Source organism: Mustelus asterias, chromosome 4, assembly GCF_964213995.1.
Source record: "Mustelus asterias chromosome 4, sMusAst1.hap1.1, whole genome shotgun sequence".
NCBI classification, from domain to species: domain Eukaryota; kingdom Metazoa; phylum Chordata; class Chondrichthyes; order Carcharhiniformes; family Triakidae; genus Mustelus; species Mustelus asterias.
Genome location: NC_135804.1, coordinates 68733791 through 68755564, shown reverse-complemented (window position 1 = coordinate 68755564; position 21774 = coordinate 68733791).

Genomic DNA, 21774 nt, shown 5'->3' with positions numbered 1-21774 from the left:
TTGCCTACTGAAGTGAAACCACCCTAGTAGAAATTAATAACCTGTATATACCTATGCAATTTTATGTATGTAGAAATAATGAAGGAACCATTATGGGAAATGACCTGATGAAGGAATACGAAGTCTTAATAGATTGCGGGAAAGGCGAATTGATTTGGCTCCACTCCGATGGGAGAAAAGACAGGGTAGGAACGTATGTAAACCATTTAGGAACCATCCATGCAGCATCTGCAACAGGACGCGACTGGCAGTTAGAAGGTAATGGATTTGGCACCATCTGCGCCTCTGTCCCCGGGATGTTGGCGGAAACGAAACTGGATACTGGATTAGTCAAAATTCCCCCTATAATTGTGGAAGGACCAGAACATAAACCACATCGACATTACCCGATTAAGCCCGAGGCCAAAAAGGCAGTCGAGGAAATTGCGACAGGATTGGTAAAAAGGGGGATCCTATGGGCGACCACGAGTGCTACCAGCTCCCCCACCTGGCCCGTGCCTAAACCGGACGGGAGTTATAGATTAACCATTGATTATACCGCTTTAAATAAAGTGACCCCCAAGCTACACCCTATCGTGGCTAGCCCCTCCACCATTTTAAATGGGTTGTCACCATCCCATGGAATCTTTACGGTATGAGACATCGCCAACGGAGTTTGGTCCATTCCCCTGGACCTTAATTCACAAGATAAATTTGCATTTACCGTAGGCGATAAACAGTACACATGGACTAGGCTCCCACAAGGCTTCCACAACAGCTCGGCTACATTTCACTGGGTAATGAGTAAGATATTAGAACAAGTAGAAGTCCCAAAGGGGAGCACAATTCTGCAGTATGTAGACAACATCTTAAAAGCCTCCAAAACTAGAGCAGAACATCAGACGGCACGATACTCAGTCCTGAAACACTTAGAAGAACAGGGACTAAAGGCGAGCCCCAGGAAGGCCCAAATAGGGAAAGCGCAGGTGTTATATTTGGGACACCTGATATCCCAGGGGACCAAAGAAATGCCATTGGACAGGAAAACAGCCATACAGGAAATGCCAAGACCAGTAACCGTCCGAGGGGTAAGGAAGGTTTGGGGATTGTTTAATTACAGCCGCAACTTTATACCGGAATTCGCTAGGCTAGCCGAACCAATACAAAGGTGAGTAAACGGGGGGAAACCTGCTCTAGAAGTTATAGAATGGGAATCAGAACAGGAAAAAGCATATAATAAACTAAAATTAGAACTAATGACAGTTCCGGGACTTGGACTGCCCGACGCTAGTAAAGATTTTCACATCTATTGTAATAATGAAGGGGGGTTTTATTTGGCAGTAGTCACACAGGTCCATGGGGACAAGCAGCGACCCGTGGGTTATTATTCCACAGTGGAGGGCCCCGTAGTAACCGGGTTACCCAGATGTATAGTCGCACTGGATTGCACGACATGGGCAGTAAAGGTCAGCGAGCCCATCATAATGATGAGGAATATTGTTTTACACACCAAACATACATTGGTGGAAATGCTGAACACAGGAAAATTGCGGTCTGTCTCGAATATGAGAAGGGTGAAGTGGAAGGGAGTGCTTCTCCCACCCACTAAGTCCATCACCATTGTACAAGACATGGGAATGAACCCCGCAGAAGGAATGTTAGGTGAAGGGAACCCACACACATGTGGGGACGTAGATGAAGAGGTAGAGGAAAGTAGAATAAAAGATGTGCCCCTGGAGGCACCAGATTTGATCCTGTTTGTGGATGGATCACTGTTGTAGGGAAAAATCCCTGTACCAGTGCATTCAATGAAGTCGAGTCGCAAGGCAAGGTTCAAAGCGTTTTTCTTTATTGTACAATTACTGGGAACCCAGGGAGACCCCTGTAGCCAGCTTAGAACCAGTGCTTGGCCTCGTTGATCTCAATAGTTATTCCTTTGCTCTGGATATTTATAGGAATCCAAATTCGAGCGGGAACATTTGCTCATACATTTTTACAATACTTATAAAGTGGCCTGTCTGGTCAGGAAGTTCCCTGAGAGACTTGTCAATTTGCATCTGTATGGTGTGTGTCCGTGTTAATGGGACTGCCTGTTCTTGCCCCGGTGTTTTAATGTGTTTCCCATTATCCTCTCAATGTGTCCCCTTATCTAAATCGACCTCGACTGTTTTCTGTCTGTATTCTATGCTTGCGACATTAGGTGTTAATATCATTTTGTCCTGCTGTGTGTAGGGGGATTTAATCTAATCTTTTATTCTTTTTATCCTAGTTTATTAAGTTTCTTTGCCTGGCTTGGCCATTTTATTCCTGTAATATTTTATTGACAGTCCGGTTATGCCATATAACCCACTCCAGGTCTTGGCTCGCAGATATCCCGATCTTCTGGCCAAAAGCCGGTTTAAAATGCAGCTTCGTGCTGTTGCTGGGCAGAATAAGGATTTTTTGTCGGCTTTGAAATTAAAGGTCTCTCAGCTGTGCAGAGGGGGATTTAAACGAATGCCCATTCGGGTGTTCCTCTCTGCATTGTGGGCACGTTATGAATGGTGCCAATCATTCCAATAAATGAATATGTTTAATGAGGTGAATATTGATGAGATAATAAAAATATGGCTTTTGGAAAATGGCCTACTTCATCACGGAAATATGTAGAGGGGTCACCATGAACGGGATGGGCAGTAGTGAATGCGGGTTTACAAATTGTTCAAGCAGGAAGGATAGAGGGAAGCATGTCAGCGCAATTAGTGGAACTAGTAGCCTTAACTAAGGCTTTTACCAAGGCGGCGGGGAAAAGGGTCAACATTCACACCGATAGTAGATATGCGTTCGGAATTGTACATGACTATATGACCATTTGGGGGAGAAGGGGATTCGTCACCACGGGAGGCACTCCAATGAAACATGGCCAAATAATAACAACCTTATTGAAAGCCAGCGAGCTCCCATCGGAAGCCGCGGTATTGAAGGTAAAGGCACATCAAAGGGAACCAGACAAGCAAAGTCCTGAGTGGCATATCTTTAAGGGAAACCAGGCAGCCGACAAGGCTGCACAATCCACCTTGGAAACGGGGGAAGTGCAGGCCTTGCCGGCCACCTCGGCTAAAACTGGACCCCCAATAGACATCTCACAGCTACATGCTGATACCCCTGAAGAAGAACGTGTGAGGTGGAAAGCTCAAGGAGCTACACCTGATGGAGGGGGGGGGGGTGGTATGGAGATTAAATGATAAATTCCTAGCCCCAGAATGTATCCAGCATAGTCTGATGCAGCTACATCATGGGCTGTCACATGTGGGAAGGGATGCCATGATGACCAGTATGGGGAAGGAATGGTGGTGGAGAGGAATGGGACGGGACATTGCCCGATATTGTCACCGGTGCATGACCTGTGCACAGTATAACCCTGGAAGACCCGTAAAAATCAAGATGGGGCACCAGCCTCGCCCTAAGGGTCCCTGGGAACATCTACAAATCGACTTTACAAGACCTCTTCCGCAGTCACACGGGAGAACCTACTGCTTGGTAATAATTGATCAATTCATCAGATGGGTAGAAGCATTCCCGATGAAACATTGTTCTGCCACTACAGTGGATAGAATATTAGCTGAGGAAGTTATCCCAAGATGGGGGGTGCCTTTGCAAATAGACTCTGATCAAGGCACACATTTTAAGGGGAACGTAATAAAGACCATATGTCAACTGATGAGGATAAAACAGAAATTTCACATACCCTCCCACTCTCAAAGCTCAGGAATGGTGAAACGTATGAATAGGGCACTTAAGACCTCCCTTTCAAAGACCATGCAGGAATCAGGAAAGAGAGGGACAGAAGTATTACCCACCATATTAATGAAACTCAGGGCCACCACAAGTCGGACCACTGGGCTGACACCATATGAGCTAATGACTGGAAGGGCTATGCAACTGCCCGAGTCCATCATTACCGGAGGGGCAGATGGAGGCCCGTTACGGGACAGGATTAGACGATAAGTATTAGAGTTAAGCTCCCAATTAAAAGATATGTGGAAAACAGTACGGGACAAACAAATAGTGGTAGATGAGCACAATAAACTAGAACAGACCCCGGAGCTACCTCCGGCGGGCAGCAAGGTTATGGTAAAAACACGACCAGGAAAACCTGGATTTGCCCCCAAATGGAATGGCCCTTATAAGGTCATTATCAGTGGAGACACCTGTGCCTGCATAGATATGCAAGGTAGGAGTGTCTGGAAGCATTGGACTCAGTTAAAAGAATACACTCATTACCCCAACTAAACAGTTAAGAGGGGAGTAAAGTGTTAAAAGAAAACAAGCAGGCTGTAACTCTCTCTCTCTTAAGAGGGAGAGAGAGAGAGAGGATGTAATTGTGCGATCGAGAGCCTCATGTGGTGGAATAGGGTATAGCAGATCAAAGTGAATTGTTTGCTCTGAGTGCGAGTTTAATAAATTACTCTCCCCAGCTGAAATTTTACGATAGTGCATCGGACAGAGATTTGGGGAATGTGGGAAAAATAGCATGACATTACATCTGAAGAGTCGTAAGGAGAGTTAACCATTTGAGCACACAGTAGATTCGATCTTGTATCTGCCTGTGTTGGTTACAAAGGCAGAGCTGTAGAAATAATTAATTATGCACATTTTGAGCTTAAACCGGAGAGTCTGTAAGAAAGTGTAAATGTCTTAATTTAATAGGGATATTTAAAAGTGATAAAAATAAATGGATTATTTGGATCAGGCTTTTGTTAAATTTGAAAATGTATTCTTAAAAGAATTGACAATGAAAAGGCTATTTATTCCAAGCATTTAACATTCTTTGCCATAATTTGTAACTTGCACAATTAACATTAACATGACAGGAAGGGAAATCAGATTACTTAAGAGCGAGAGAGATAGGGAAAGTATTGGAGACTGACTTTGCAGCCAGACTCAAACATCTTGCAGCATTCAACTGAACACAACAGATAGCTCATTATAACTTCGGTTATCTGTGTTTTCAAAGGGCTGGGTACAACCTGTGTCTGACTGCATAAATAATTGGCATCTGTGACCACAAAACACTGCTATTTACCTCATGAAAAAAAATCTGTCTGCAGAAGAATCATTTCTGCTTAAACATTGCACTTTCAAATGTGGTCAAACAAATGACCAAATTAGATATAATGTAAGAATACATCATATAAAACTCAGAGCTGTACGGCATGTGATTTTGATGAGGAAAGTGATGTCTTCTGATAGGATTATATACAAATGAATGGATGTCCAGCTGCAGACAGTGCAAAGTTTTATTTGATTCACATTAAGCTTTCTATTAAATGTATAATGCACCGGCTAAAACCATACAGACATCGGATAAAATGTGGGCAAAGGTATTGCCCACCATACTAATGAGATTAAGGGTTACCACAAACCGGACAACCAAATTAACCCCTTATGAACTAATGACAGGACGGATGATTACCAATTGCCACAAAAACATCATAACAGGTGGGACCGATGTAGGTCCACTAAAAGATAAAATCAAGAGATATGTTTTGGAACTAAGCACCCAACTAAAAGGGATGCATAAATTGACAAAAGACAATCAGGAAATAAGAGACGCAGAGAGAGAGCTTGAAATGTTCCCTGACATCCCAACAACGGGACGTCCTAGTGAAAACAATACCTGCCAAACCAGGGTTTGCACTGAAATGGAATGGGCCATATGAAGTTATAATTAGTGGAGATACCTGTGCCTGTATAGACATAAGGGGAAAAGGTATATGGAAACATTAAATTCAGTTGATATCAGTTGAATATGCTGGAACTAATTGGAAAAATATGTGATATACTCCAATTGCAGGTGTGTACAGACAACGACTGACCTCCAAGCAAGCTGAACGGGTTCGCGGGAAGTTGCGCACAGGCGGTATAGCCTTTGGACCATTGTATAACGGTCGCGCGGGTTATTAGTAAATGATAAGATGCTTTTCATTCTGCTTCTCACAACCCTGGACCTGTTAGCCATAGCGGGAAAGTATAGATGGAATTATGAGGATTATGGGATGAAGCACAGTGATCATCTCTGTAACGATGACTCTGTCTATTGTATGAACGCCTTTGTGTATATGTCTTATTTGTATGCTTCACAATCGAATCTGAGCAAGTGCTGGGTCTGTTCACACATTCCCATGCATGGAGGAAAGGGAGGAAATCCTTTATTCCCTATCTCTTTATCAGCTCCGGAATTATAGAATGGATTTTAAATCAGAATGGAACCTAGGAAGGGACAAAGAAACTGACATTTAAAACCCCATCGGGTACCACTATGCAGTGTATCAGCAACAGTGATGTTGTTTCAAGGCTAGGGGGTGGAGGCTGCACTTTATCGACCTTTAAGAAACATTACCAACCCAGCTATGACAGATCAGATTCCCCACCCTACTTCATTGTAAAAAATCAACAAAGAGGATCTATCTGCCTGACAAGAAATGGAACCATGTCTGTTGGCCGTAGCTACTGTATACAGCAGATTGATATCACTGATGACGCTGGGGCCATGGTACAGGTCACAATCCAGTGCCCCATAGCCACCGTCCTGGTTAGCCTCTCCTCCGCTTATATAAGTGAGATGACTGTAAATAATGGTACCTATTTTGTCTGTGGAAACAATGCCTATCCGTGGCTTCCCTGGAATTGGACAGGATCGTGTTATTTGGCATATGTGGTGCCTTATATTCACCAATACACTGACTTACGGGACCACCCCGAGATGCACCTGCTTAGGGCTAAACGAGCCATTACTGAGACAGAACGGTTCTTTATGATAGCCTACCCACTTTATGGGATGGCAAAGGCAGCACAGGAACTTATACGGATGGCCTCAACCCCAGAGAGAATTGCTAATGAGACTAAAGATGGGTTTGAGGAGGTGAGCACGGCCATCTCTGAAATATCAGCAGAAGTCGTAGCTATTCGGACTGTGACGCTACAGAACCTATTGGCACTCGATTATGTGCTCACCTCCCAAGGAGGAACATGTGCCATAGTTGGCTCCGAATGCTGTACGTATATTCCCGATGCTTCGGAGAATATAACTCGCTTAGCAGATCATATTAAACACGTGGCGAAAACAATACAGGATGAGGGGAACCAATATCACAATTATAACCCTCCGGGCTGGCTGGGGCAATGGTTTGGGTCGTGGGGTGCATACCTGATGCATGGATTGATTGTATTAATTGTAATTGTAATTACTTGCTGTGTTTGTACGGCATTATTGAACGTCTGTTGCAAAACAGTAACGGCGCGGATTATGCTGGGTGCAAGTGTACAGGCGGAGGGGGCAAACCTCCCGACAAAGGAGCTAGGCCCATTCCCCGATAACATGTGGTTCTGAATTGGTCATGGGGCAATGGTTGGACCTGGCCCGACCAACAGGTGGGAGTGAAGACGGGAATGGGTTAATGAACTTTGTAACACTTAAGCATTGAGACCTGCCCTCTGTGATACTTAGAAATTTTGTGGAAAACATTCTGGGGCTCATGTTTTCATTAAAGTTCGGTGCCTTCATGTCTATAAAGCCTGTTTACATGTATTCAAACCAGATAAGAGAGGCAGCTATCCTTGCTATTCCCAACTAATTGTGTATCAGAATCAGCTATGCAGACTCCATTTTATGTTCCTTTCTATTATGTACCTTTGTTTAACACGGTGGAGCTGACATGTATGCCTTCTGTCATCATATAACAATAGATTCATATATATTCATTATATACTATTCATCCTCCGAACATGAAGTGTTATACAAGCCCCTGTACCCTTGGATGTCAGGTAACTTGTTTGTGCAAAACCTGTAATCTTGTGTGCCGGCTGAACAAGCCGCAGATGGGCGTCACATCTAGGGATATAACAGAGACAGTCGCAGCCTTGAGATGACTACGATTACATGGACTACACGAAAGATGGAAGCGCTGAGAAAGCAATAATCATGGGAAGATGAAGACGTAACCTGGCTGGGAGTTTTGCTAGTGCAGTTCGGGGGGGTTTAAACTAGTATGGCAGGGGGGTGGGGATCAAAATATTAGGTCTACAAGTGTAGAGGCTGGGGACGAGCTTGGGGCTGGGACAAGGCGGCAAAGAAGAAGGGCACTCTGGGGGAGGATGACCTCACTGGGCCTGGAGGTCTGGAGTGCTTATACTTCAATGCAAGGAGCGTAGCAGGTAAGACAGACGAACTTAGGGCCTTAATGCTCACGAGGAATTTGGATGTGGTTGCGGTGATAGAGACTTGGTTGTAAGAGGGACAGAACTGGCAGCTGAATATTCTGGGGTACAAGTGTTTTAGGCGAGACAGAGGAGGGGCCAAAAGAGGTGGGGGAGTAGCAGTATTAGTTGGAGAGCATATTACAGCGGTGCAGAGGGAGGACAATTCAGAGGGGCCGTGTAACGAGTCACTCTGGGTGGAGCTTAAAAACAGGAAGGGCGCAATCACTATGTTGGGGGTATACTACAGGCCCCCCAACAGCCCAAGGGAAGTGGAAGAACCAATATGTCAGGAGATACTGGATAGGTGCAGGAAAAATAGGGTAGTTGTAGTGGGAGACTTCAATTTCCCTGGTATAGACTGGAAATCGCTGAGAGCTGGGACTCTGAATGGGGAGGAATTTGTAAAATGCGTACAGGAGGGTTCTTTGGAACAATATGTAGATAGCCCGACTAGAGAGGGGGCTATACTGGACCTGGTACTGGGGAATGAGCCCGGTCAGGTCTTCAACGTTTTGGTAGGGGAACATGTGGCAAATAGTGACCACAATTCTGTTAGCTTTAGGATAGTGATGGAAAAGGATGAGTGGTGTCCCAAGGGTAAGGTGTTGGATTGGGGGAAGGCTAACTTTAGTGGGATTAGGCAGAAACTGGCAGCTGTTGATTGGGAGACGCTGTTTGAGGGTAAATCCGCATCTGGCATGTGGGAGTCTTTTAAGGAACAGTTGTTAGGGCTACAGGACAGGCATGTGCCTGTAAAAAAGAAGGATAGGAAGGGTAGGATTCGAGAACCGTGGATAACCAGGGAAAGTGAGGGACTGGTCAATAGGAAAAGAGAGGCGTATGTTAGGTCCAGGCAGCTAAAAACGGAAGGAGCTCTGGAGGGGTACAAAGAAAGTAGGAAAGAACTCAAACGGGGATTTCGAAGGGCAAAAAGGGGTCACGAAATGTCCTTGGAAGACAGGATTAACGAGAATCCCAAGGCATTTTATTCGATACGTTAGGAACAAAAGGATTCGCATGGAAAAAATCGGACCTCTCAGGAACAAAAGTGGGGAATTATGCTTGGAGCCCAAAGAAGTAGGGGAGATCCTAAATGAATACTTTGCGCTGGCATTCACAAAGGAGAGGGATGTGTTGACTGGGAGTGTCTCGGAGGGGAGTGTTGAAACGTTGGCGAAAATCTCCATTACAAGGGAGGAAGTGTTAGGTTTGTAGAGAATATAAAGACTGACAAATCCCCAGGGCCTGATGGAATCTATCCAAGGCTGCTCAGGGAGACGAGAGATGAAATCGCTGGGCCTCTGACACAAATCTTTGTCTCGTCACTGGACACAGGTGAGGTCCCAGAGGATTGGAGGATAGCTCATGTGGTCCCGTTATTTAAGGAGGGTAGGAAGGATAACCCGGGTAATTATAGGCCGGTGAGCTTGACGTCCGTGGTGGGGACGTTGTTGGAGAAGATTCTTAGAGATAGGATGTATGCGCATTTAGAAAGGAATAAACTCATTAACGATAGTCAGCATGGTTTTGTGAGAGGGAGGTCATGCCTCACTAACCTGGTGGAGTTTTTTGAAGAAGTGACTAGAATGGTTGACGAGGGAAGGGCCGTGGATGTCGTCTATATGGACTTTAGTAAAGCGTTTGACAAAGTCCCTCATGGTAGGCTGGTGAAAAAGGTTGGATCTCATGGGATAAAGGAAGAGGTGGCTAGATGGGTGGAGAACTGGCTTGGTCACAGAAGACAGAGGAAGGGTCTTTTTCCGGCTGGAGGCCTGTGATTAGTGGTGTTCCGCAGGGGTCTGTATTGGGACCTCTGCTGTTTGTGATTTATATAAATGATCTGGAAGAAGGTGTAACTGGGGTGATCAGTAAGTTTGCGGACGACACAAAATTGGCAGGACTTGCAGATAGTGGGGAGCATTGTCAGAGGCTACAGAAGGATATAGATAGGCTGGAAATTTGGGCAAAGAAATGGCAGATGGAGTTCAATCCTGATGAATGCGAAGTGATACATTTTGGTAGAAATAATGTAGGGAGGAGCTATACGATAAATGGCAGAACCATTAAGGGTGTAGATACGCAGAGGGACCTGGGTGTGCAAGTCCACAGATCCTTAAAGCTGACGTCACAGGTGGTGAAGGTGGTGAAGAAGGCATATGGCATGCTTGCCTTTATAGGATGGGGCATAGAGTATAAAAACTGGGGTCTGATGTTGCAGATGTATAGAACGTTGGTTCGGCCGCATTTGGAATACTGCGTCCAGTTCTGGTCGCCACACTACCAGAAGGACGTGGAGGCTTTGGAGAGAGTACAGAGGAGGTTTACCAGGATGTTGCCTGGTATGGAGGGGCTTAGTTATGAGGAGAGATTGGGCAAACTGGGGTTGTTCTCCCTGGAAAGACGGAGGATGAGGGGAGACTTAATAGAGGTGTATAAAATTATGAAAGGCATAGATAGCGTGAACGGTGGGAAGCTTTTCCCCAGATCGGTGGTGACGTTCACAAGGGGTCATAGGTTCAAGGTGAAGGGGGGGAGGTTTAACACAGATATCAGAAGGACATATTTTACACAGAGGGTGGTGGGGGTCTGGAATGCGCTGCCAGGCAAGGTGGTGGAGGCGGACACACTGGGAACGTTTAAGACTTATCTAGATAGCCATATGAATGGAGTGGGAATGGAGGGATACAAAAGAATGGTCTAGTTTGGGCCAGGGAGCGGCACGGGCTTGGAGGGCCAAAGGGCCTGTTCCTGTGCTGTATTCTTCTTTGTTCTTTGTTCTTTGTAACCAGTTGGCGAAAACATTCGTATAAATATTTGATCTTAACTCATATTTGGTGAGAAGTCTGAGGCAGTGTTAGGCATCGGACATCTCCCACAATTGTGCAAATAAACCACTGTACTTTGACCTACGACTAGTCTCAGAGGTATTTTTTACCTACAACAGAGTTGGAAAAAATTAAATTGCAAATGAGACAATTGGAGTTAGAAAGTGAACTTAAAGGACTGGAGTCAGAAGATGAAGAAAGGGAAAGAATGTTAGAGTTGGAAAATATGAAGTTGGAACTTGAAGCAAAATGATTTCAAATGATAGAAATGCTGATGAGCAACCTCATTGTAGCCAACCACCTGATAGGGATATGTACAAATATGTCCAAACATTACCAAAATTAATTTTTTAAAAAGATGAAAAGCCTTTTTCATTTTCTTAGAGAAATTGGATATGCAGCTGAACTGACCAGAGGAAGTATGAAGAATCTTAATTGAGACCACATTGGTAGGCAGGGCTACGGAGGTGTTTGCAGCACTGTCAGAGGAGGTGTCTGGAGAATACGAAGAAGTAAAAAAGGCAATGAGTGCCTACAAATTGGTACCAGAAGCATATAGACAAAGGCTCAGAAATGCAAGAAAGGAACCTGGTTAGACTTGTATCGAGTTTGAAAGAATTAAACAGAGCAACTTCAATGGATGTGTGAGAGCATTAAAGATAGAAAAGAAATATGAGATATCTTTGAGATATTATTCTGCTGGAGGAGTTTAAAAACTCACTTCCAAAAGTGATAAGAACTCATGTTGAGGAACAGAAAGTTAAAACAACGAGAAAAGCTGCAGCGATGGCAGAAGAATACACATTAGTGCACAAATGGAAAACTAGCTTCTGACAGCAATCTCATTCCATGAAGGATAGAAATTGGGAATGAACGAGGGAGATCCTTCAATGAAAAACAAAATGTAGATCACACTGGGAACAGTTTGCCACATGTGAAAAAAGAAACCCAAGGGGGTGGAAAAGAGGTGAAAGACCTTAGGTGTTGCACTGTAATAAGGTGGGACACACACAGTCTCAGTGCTGGTGGCTTAAGAAAGGCACTGGGGAAAAGGATGTGGTAAAGGAGGCTCAACCAGTGGGATTAGTTAAGGCACTGAAGGAAATCCTGAGAGAGGCCGTGGAGCTGAAGGAGAGTGCATAGCCTAGGCATAGGCTGGATGGTAAGATAGCGCCCGATCTTTTCAAAGACTTCGCCTGTGTGGGTAAGATTTACTCAGGTAGAACAGAGAGAGTAGGTAAAGAAGTTAAAATATTGAGAGATATGGGAGCTCGTCTGTCTCTAATAGTAAGAGATGAAAATATTTGCACTCCGTCTGAAATATTGTCTGAGAGAGTGGTAATCTGTGCAATAAATAGAGAAGAGTAATATTCTCCTGTGTAAGATAAGGCTAGAAAGACCAATCAAGACTGGGGAAGTGAGAGTCAGTGATAGAAAACTTGGCTATTCCAGGAATACAGTTTATTCTAGGAAACGATATAGCTGGATCACGAGTGATACCCATTGTAGTGGAAAAGCCAAAAGAAAAACAGGGAACTGAGTTAAAAGAAAAATACTCTGGAATTTTTCCAGACCATGTGGTGACAAAATCCCTCAGCCATAAATTAAAACAGAAGGGAAAACAAAAGAAGAAAGATGAGGGAGTTGAGGTCCAGTTAGCTGACACTCTGATAAGATGGTAAAGGAAAATCCTAAGCAGGTAGAAGATCAGGCAGAGTGTTTAGTTCTGAAAGATTAATGGAGTTACAATGAAAAGATGAGATGATAAAGGATTTGTATCATAAAGCCAACTTGGAAAAGGAATCGGAGTGTATTCCAGAATGCTATTCCAGAATGTATTCCAGAATGCCTTAAGGATAAAATTTTAAGGCGGAAGTGGAGACCTTGGCGGTTTACTGCAGATGAGAAATTAGCAGAAATTCACCAGATTGTGTTGCCGGTAGAATACAGACAGGGAGTATTGCGGGGAGCACACCAATTACCTGGTAGGAGATCATCAAGGAGTGAGGAAGACTCTGGCTAAGATACTGAAGCATTTTTATTGGCCTGGGTTACATAAAGATGTGGTTGAATTTTGCCATACCTGTCATACATGTCAGATGGAAGGAAAGCCATAGGCAGTGATAAAACCAGCACCTCTGATGCCAATTCCTGCATTTGAAGAACACTTTACATGGGTTATAATTGATTGTATAGGTCCTCTACCTAAAACCAAAAGTATTTACTCACCATAATTGATGGGTCTACCAGATTTCCAGAAGCAATTCCATTATGGAATGTCAAGGCAAAAATAGTTGTGGAGGAGTTGCTCACTTTCTTTACCCATTATGGATTACCCAGGGAGATTCAGTCGGACCAATGGTCCAATTTTACTGCCAAATTATTTAAGGAGATCATGGATCATTTCGGCATCAGATACTTTACATCAAGTGTGTACCATCCTGAATCCCAGGGTGCATTGGAAAGGTGGCATCAGACCCTAAAAACCATGTTGAGTGATTATTGCCAGGATTACTCAAATGATTTGGATTAAGTTATCCCATTTATATTATTTGCTATTAGAGATGCTCCAAATGAATCAGTTTACTGCATTTGAATTGATATTCGGACAGAAAGTAAGAGGGTCTTTAAAGTTAATTAAAGAAAAGTTGGTAGGTCCGAAATCAGAGATTTCACAGTTGGATTATGTGTCTGAGGTTAGAAACAGATTAAACAGAGTAGGTGAATTAGCTGGACAACATTTGAAGGTGGCACAGCATGTAATGAAGGAAGAAGCAGATAAGAAACCTAAAATCTGTACGTTTGTCCGTGGGGATAAAGTCTTGATGCTATTACCAGTGGTAGAAGATCCCTTCAGAGCAAGGTTTAGTGGTCCCTATCCGATCGAGAAGTTAAGTCAGATGAATATCTGGTAAAGATTCCAGAGAGGAAAAAATTATGGGGTATGTCAAGTGAATATGCTAAAGCAGTACTATGACAGTGAAAGGGAACCAGAGAAATAGGTATTACTTACTGCCACTCAGGGGCCGATTTTACCAAATCGGCTCTAAGTGCCGGGTGCAGTCGTAAATCAGACCCGCGCCCGGCAGCCATGCTCGAGCGCCCCCATACGCCTTTCTTCAGCGCGGGTCCAGTGGGCGGGGCCAAGCGCATTTGCATCTGTCGGAGCACCGACCTGCGCATGCGCAGTTTGGGGCCGACAGCACTCAGCACGCGTGAGCGCGAAAGTCAAAGGCAGCGCTGACAGCACTGCTGTCTGCGCTGCCTTTGACTTTCCCTGGTTGGGGGGGGGGGATGTGACGTCTCTTCCCTGGAGGGGGTAGGGGGGGATGTGAGTTCTCTTCCCTGAGGGTGGGGGGGGGGGGGGGGGGGGGGGTGGGGGGGGGATGTGACATCTCTTCCCTGAGGGCGGGGTAGGGGGGGAATCAGACGTTTCTTCCCTGAGGGGGGGGGATGTGATGTCTCTTCCCTGAGGGGGGGTGGGGGGTGATGTGACGTCTCCGCCCCCCCCCCCGCCCCCCCCACACCCCGCCCCCCCAGGGATCGGATCGCAGCCTCGTAAAGTGGGAATCCTTGGGTAAGTTCGGCGCGGGCTTCATTATGCCGATTTAAATGCATGCAAATGCATTTAAATCTGTCCGCTGGCCGATTTGGGCACACGCCGGATCGGCGCCCGGATTGGCCCGTTGGTAAAGGTGCGATTGGCCTTGGGTCGGATCTGGATCGCGTTTTAGGCCCGACGCCCAACTTTACCACGATTTCGCGCCCGTTTTCGGTAAAATCGGGCCCTCAGAGTGAGGAATCAAATCCAGAGGATTTGGATTTTAATGTGCTTCAGAATAAATTGAATAATGAAGTCCTTAAGGACTGGAATAGGGTAGTGAGTTAAGTGTCCCAGGAACAGAGAACTGAATTGAAAGACTTGTTACAGTACTATGAGGACCTATGTGGAAATAGAATGGGGAGGACTAAGGCATAGCATGGTACATGAGGTTGATGGAGGCAATGCTATTCCAACAAAACAACATCCCTACCGGCCAAATCCTCTCAAAGCCGCACAGGTTCAGAAGGAAGTGGAAGCAATGCTCCAAGAAAACATCATAGAGCCAGGTCAAAGCGAGTGGAGGTCGCCGATCATGTTGGTACCTGATGGTAAGCAATGATTCTGCATAGATTATCGGAAGGCCAACACTGTGGCTAAATCTGACTCATTTCCAATTCCAAGGCTGGAGGATTGTGCGGAAAAAGTAGGACAAACCACTTACATCACAAAGTTGGGCTTACTTTGTCAGAGAGGGCAAAAGAAGTTCCTAGTTTTGTAACCCCAAATGGGCAATGTCAATAAAAAGTAATGACCTTTGGAATGAAAAATGCAGCCACTACTTTTCAAAGGCTTATGAAGAGAGTTGTTGCAGGATTGACTAATTGCGATGCCTACATTGATGACTTAGTGATCTTTAGCCATTCGTGGAAAGATCACATGGAGCATTGGGCAGAGCTCTTTGAGCAACTACGGAAGGCAAAGTTGGTCATAAACTTGGCAAAAACAGAATTTGCGAAGGCAGAGGTGACATTTTTAGGGCACAATATTTGATATGGACGAATGACACCAAGAAACATGAAGACAAAGGTCCTCGAGGAATTTCCAAGATCATACTTGAAGGAATTACTATGATTTTTGGGATTGATTGGATTCTACAGGAAATTTGTACCAAACTTTAGTGGCATAGTGGCACTGTTGACAGATTTGTTTAAAAAAACACAATTTCGGTGGACAGAACAATGCCAGGTGGCATTTGAGAATTTAAAAGCAATGTTAACCACTGCATCTGTTTTAGCCATGCCAAACTTTTTGGAACCCTTCAAAGTCACCGTCGACACAAGCGATGTAGGTGTTGGAGCTGTGTTGTTACAGGAGGATGATTGTGCAATTGAAAGACCAATCGCTTATTTGTCATAAAAAAAATAGAAAAAATATTCATACAATGAAAAAGATTTATTGAGTTGGCTATTGGACTTGAAACATTTCAATGTTTACATTGCAAACAATGCATCAGAGACAATTGTGTATACCGATCACAATCCTTTGACATTTCTGGAAAGATTTCAGGACAAGAGCACCAGATTATTTTGTTGGCAGCTCATGTTACAAGCATTTAGTTTACAGATTGTACATGTTGCGGGTCATGGCGGCACAGTAGCACAGTGGTTAGCACTGCTGCTTCACAGCTCCAGGGACCTGGGTTCGATTCCCGGCTTGGGTCACTGTCTGTGTGGAGTTTGCACATTCTCCTCATGTCTGCGTGAGTTTCCTCCGGGTGCTCCGGTTTCCTCCCACAGTCCAAAGATGTGCGGGTTAGGTTGATTGGCCATGGTAAAATTGCTCCTTATTGTCCTGGGATGCGTAGATTAGAAGGATTAGTGGGTAAAAATATGTAGGGAAATGGGGGTAGGGCCTGGGTGGGATTGTGGTCGGTGCAGACTCGATGGGCTGAATGGCCTCTTTCTGTACTGTAGGGGTTCTATGATTTCTATGAAAATATTATCATGGATGCTTTATCGCGAGTTTAAAATAAAAATGTTTATTTAAGCTAAAAATGGTATATACACTTATATACAAGTAGCATTAGTATAAAATGTGAAAATCTAGATCAATGAGCTATGGATAAAGAACAAAGAACAATACAGCACAGGAACAAGCCCTTCGGCCCTCCAAGCCCGCGTCGCTCCCTAGTCCAAACTAGACCATTCTTTTGTATCCCTCCATTCCCACTCCGTTACATAGAACAGTACAGCACAGAACAGGTCCTTCGGCCCACGATGTTGTGCCGAGCTTTATCTGAAACCAAGATCAAGCTATCCCACTCCCTATCATCCCGTTCATGTGGCTAGCCAGATAAGTCTTCAATGTTCCCAGTGTGTCCGCCTCCACCACCTTGCCCAGCAGCGCATTCCAGGCCCCCACCACCCTCTGTGTAAAATACGTCCCTCTGATATCCGTGTTAAACCTCCCCCCCTCACCTTGAACCTATGACCCCTCGTGAACGTCACCACCGAGCTGGGGAAAAGCTTCCCATCGTTCACCCTATCTATGCCTTTCATAATTTTATACACCTCTATTAGGTCACCCCTCATCTTCCGTCTTTCCAGTCAGCACAACCCCAGTTTACCCAATCTCTCCTCATAACTAAGCCCCTCCATACCAGGCAACATCCTGGTAAACCTCCTCTGCGCTCTCTCTCAAGCCTCCACGTCCTTCTGGTAGTGTGGCGACCAGAACTGGGCGCAGTATTCCAAATGCGGCCGAACCAACGTTCTATACAACCGCAACATCAGACCCCAACTTTTATACTCTATGTCCCGTCCTATAAAGGCAAGCATGCCATATGCCTTATTCACTACCTTCTCCACCTGTGACGTCACTTTCAAGGATCTGTGGACTTGAACACCCAGGTCCCTCTGCGTATCTACACCCTTTATGGTTCTGCCATTTATCGTATAGCTCCCCCCTACGTTAGTTCTACCAAAATGCATCACTTCGCATTTATCTGGATTGAACTCCATCTGCCATTTCTTTGCCCAAATTTCCAGGCTATCTATATCCTTTTGTAGCCTCTGACAATGTTCCTCACTATCTGCAAGTCCAGCCATTTTCGTGTCGTCTGCAAACTTACTGATCACCCCAGTTACACCTTCTTCCAGATCGTTTATATAAATCACAAACAGCAGAGGTCTCAATACAGAGCCCTGCGGAACACCACTAGTCACAGGCATCCAGCCGGAAAAAGATCCTTCCACTACCACCCTCTGTCTTCGGTGACCAAGCCAGTTCTCCACCCATCTAGCCACCTCCCCCTTTATCCCATGAGATCCAACCTTTTGCACCAACCTACCATGAAGGACTTTGTCAAACGCTTTACTATAGTAATCAGCTCTGGCAGCTGGCTGTTGCTCTACCCTCTTTGTCCCACTGCCCCTTTATTTTATACCAGTGATGTCATATCAATATTTCCCACAATAGGATTGGTTCTAGGTTGCCAAAACCATCAGATTTAAATTTAATAGGTTTTTGGTGTCTACGTGCCTGAAAAAAGTTGATTGGCTAAATTCAAACGGCTGTCATCTTGGTAAAAACAGCTCCTTGGCCTTTCAATCCTAATGTTTTAGTTTGGGCTCTCTCTGTACTTGCATTTTAAATCTCTAAGCTTAGACAAATCACCACCTTTTAATGGGACCACAGAATGCATTTCCCCTTAGTATTTTACAGATACCAAATTTTAATTTCCTATCTCCCAATCTACAATTACTCCACCTAACTTCTGTTTATTGTCATAATTAGTCCTGAGGGAAAAATTGTCGCATTAGCTTGGATAGGAAATACAATTTGATTTCATTTGAACTGTTGTGAAATTCCATTTAAAAGAAATTCAAACTGAGTTATTATTCAAAAAGATTATGTTTGAGCTCTACATGTTTAGGAATTGTTAAGCCAGTCTGTTTCCAAATCATAAAATAAGCTTGAGTTTGGCAGCAATTCAATTTGAACTTTCCAAAACATTTGAAATAAAAAACTTTTGTTAAAATTCACTTAACAACACATGCTAATGGAAAGCTGTTTCAAGTGGTGGTATGCAGGACTCGGTGTTGAGGCTACCGCTGTTTGTTTTATATATTAATGATTTGGACTTGAACATGGAGGGGCATGATTGGGAAATTTGCAGACACAAAACTCGGCCGTTTGGTGGAAAGTGTCGAGGACAGCTGCAAGCTCCAAAATGATCCAGATAGATTGGTAGAGTAGGCAAGATAGTGGCAGATGGAGTTCAGTTCTGATAAGTGTAAGGTCATACATTTAATGAGGTTAAACAATAAAAGGGAATGCACAATAAGCAGGAATATACTGAGAGGGGTAGCTGAAGTGAGAGATCTTGCTGTGCACATGCAGAGGTCCCTAAAGGTGGCAGTACAGATATCATAGAATAGAATCATAGAATCCCTACAGCGCAGAAGGAGGCCATTCAGCGCACCGAGCCTGCACTGACAACAATCCCACCTAGGCCCTATCTCTGTAACCCCACGTATTTACCCTGCTAACCCCCCTGACACTAAGAGGAAATTTAGCATAGCCAATCACCCTACTCTGCACATCTTTGGATTGTGCGAGAAAAACTGATCACCCAGAGGAAATCCATGCAGGCACGGAGAGAATGTGTAAACTCCACAGTGACCTGAGGCCAGAATTGAACTCGAGTCCCTCGCGCTATGGGACAGAAGTGCTAACCACTGTGGAGGTAGATAAGATTGTGAAGAAGGCATATGGAATGCTCTCCTTAATTGGTAGAGGTATAGAGTACAAAAGTAGAAATATAATGATGAGACTATAAAAGACAAGAGTTAGCCCACAACTGGAATACTGTGAACAGTTTTGATCACTACATTAGAAGAAGGATGTAATTGCTCTGAAGAGAGTGCAGAGCAGATATACGACAATGTTGCCAGGTCTGAAGAATTGTAGCTGTGAGGTGATGTTGGAGACGTGGGTTGTTTTCCTTGGAAACAACTCCAACCTTGGAAGGCTGAGAGGTGACATGATTGAGGGCTAGGAAGAGAGTAGATAGAAGAAACCTCTTTCCCTTGGCAGAGAGTTCAACAAATATAAGCCATAGTTTCGAGCTAAATGGTAAAAGGATTAGAGGGGACATGAGGAAAAAGGTTTTTTTACACGGAGGCTGGTGGCTGGCTGGAATGCACTGCCTGAGTTGGTGGTGGAGGCAGAGATCCTAAGCTCATTTAAAAAGTACCTGAATCCGCATCTTAAGTGGTGTAAGTTGTTGGACTATTAGCCTTGTGCAGAAAGATGGGATTAGAAAGTGCACCTGGGTATCTGGGTCAGCATGGATAAGATGGGCCAAATGGCCCCCTTCTATGCTGCATGATTTCTATGATTCTGTGTTTCACAACTTATTTCTTGCAACTTTGATTAAGTAAAAGATATTGGAAATTGAAATTGGTTTAAGAAAAGGGATAGACAAACAAAATGACATGAAAATAGACTTAAATTATGTAAGGTGATGCAATTGCTTGTTGAGATTTCTCCACCCAATCTCCAATCCTCAATTCTGTCGAAAAGTTAACCATTTTAGCAGACAGTTGATTTGTTGCTGAATTACCTGGAAACTTGCTTGTTTAAGTGATATTTGATTTAATTGTGAATTTGTGGGTACTCAACAATACCAGTTAAATATGGAAATTTTAAGCATAGTTTGGAGGAATTTGGAATAAGTGAAATTTTGGCTTGTCGCATCACCCCCATATAAAGAGCAAACGTGTTCCAGGTGTTAATATTGTGACGTTAGCGTACCGTTTGAGAGGTTTTTTTTAAAATCAGGATCTCTGCAGCTCTCTCAGCTTCAGTGTTTTCTTGGCTCACAACCTCAGTTGATTTCATTTGTTGCTGGCTTGACTGGAGATGTCCTTTTCTTGTTGCTTAAATAGGGGTTTGTTTAATTTTACTGGGATGTTTATGTCTGTGCATTGTGAGGAGAGAAACTGGTTGGCAGGCCAGATGATAGGAGTCTTCTTCATTTTCAGTTTGGAGCTGCAGTTTTTAGTTTTTAGAAGGGACAGCAAACTGAAAAGAAGTCTCTCTCTCCCTGGTCTTGGAAATTTTGCTGGCTAGCTGAAAGCAAGGTCTTGCCTTTCTGATGGGGGGAATCTGCTGATGGTGACTGCCTAGAGCCCCTGGTGCTTTGGGAAGCTCTTCTGACTTCAAACTGTTCTGAGTCAGTCCAGAGAACTGCAGACTTCATCCAAAGGACTCAAGTCCAATGTCTCGTGAACATTAATCTTTGCTGTGTTAAACCTGTGAAAAGGGTCTTTTGTCTACGGGGTTGGTTTGATTGGAACATGTTAGATATGTTTGTTACAGGTTATACATTATAGTAGTTGTTTTGTTTCTTGTTTGTAATTGATAAGAGTTCTTGGCAATTTTCTTAGTATACATGTTGAAGTGGGGAACTTTCGAATGGTGGCTTGATTCCTTAGAAAAAAATATTAAAAAAATTAAATCTCACAAACCAAAAACCTTCAGTTTAAAAGCTTACCAAGATTTATTAAAACATATAGAACTTACATTGACAGACATGGACATAAAACAATGGCTGAAGGGAGATCCTCAGATTGCCAAGCAACACCGAGTATCACTAAACCTTCCAAAAATCTCATCTTTGTGCCAAAATTCAATACAATTATATCTTTCTCTTATCTAAGCTTAATTAGCTTAATTCGATTCTATTTCATTATTGATGTGTCAATCTTAATATAACAGAATACCTCAGCCAATTGTGATATGCCACCTGATTTAGTGACATATTGATTGATTTATTCCAATACCGGATTTCTACCAATTGGCATTAATCCATTTCCTTTCAGCTTTGTTTCTAGGGATGCTACTCCTGGCCCATCTTATCAGTGGCATGTTGCCAATGCATAAACAGCGCCAATTTTGGGCCCTGAAGATCGACACTGGCCAAATGTGTTTCATTAACTGTACCTAATTTGAAACATTGTATTTCTTTACTAACTAAGTTGTGAGTTTCCGAATTTGTAGTTTGCTGCATAATTCTCATTTCTCGACTCGGATTTAAAAATATTTAAAGCACATTACTACATTCTTTTTAATTTAAACATAAAACCTTCCACATTTAAAATCATGATTCATTTAAAAATA